At 54.6% G+C, this 304-nt stretch overlaps 1 protein-coding gene across 1 annotated transcript in view; it reads left to right on the top strand.

Annotated features, from left to right (window-relative positions):
• The window catches only part of LOC119591871 (proliferating cell nuclear antigen-like), a 3,879-nt gene that overhangs the window by 698 nt on the left and 2,877 nt on the right, over positions 1-304 (top strand).

Raw genomic sequence — 304 nt, forward strand, 5'->3', positions numbered from 1 at the left:
GCAATAATGTAATCTAAACAACCCAAATTTTGATCATTATTCCTCATCTTGTCACAATCCACACTCACGTGATTAAGTCCGTGACGCTGAGGCCTTTTCCCACCTCTCGGCAAAGGCTAATGAACCTCCGCTGCGTAAAATTTGTCAAGACCGAGAGCGTGTCGGCCTCCAGGGGGCAGTCGAGGCGGAGGGCAGGGAGAGGTCCGTTAGCCTTTGCCGAAGGCCGGGGGGGGGGGGGGTCCTTCCTTGGGCCGGGTTTCCGGGAATTGTCACGTACGGCCTGGAACTCGGTGAATTTTTTGTC

The sequence above is a fragment of the Penaeus monodon genome, chromosome 29 (assembly GCF_015228065.2).
Source record: "Penaeus monodon isolate SGIC_2016 chromosome 29, NSTDA_Pmon_1, whole genome shotgun sequence".
NCBI lineage: Eukaryota > Metazoa > Arthropoda > Malacostraca > Decapoda > Penaeidae > Penaeus > Penaeus monodon.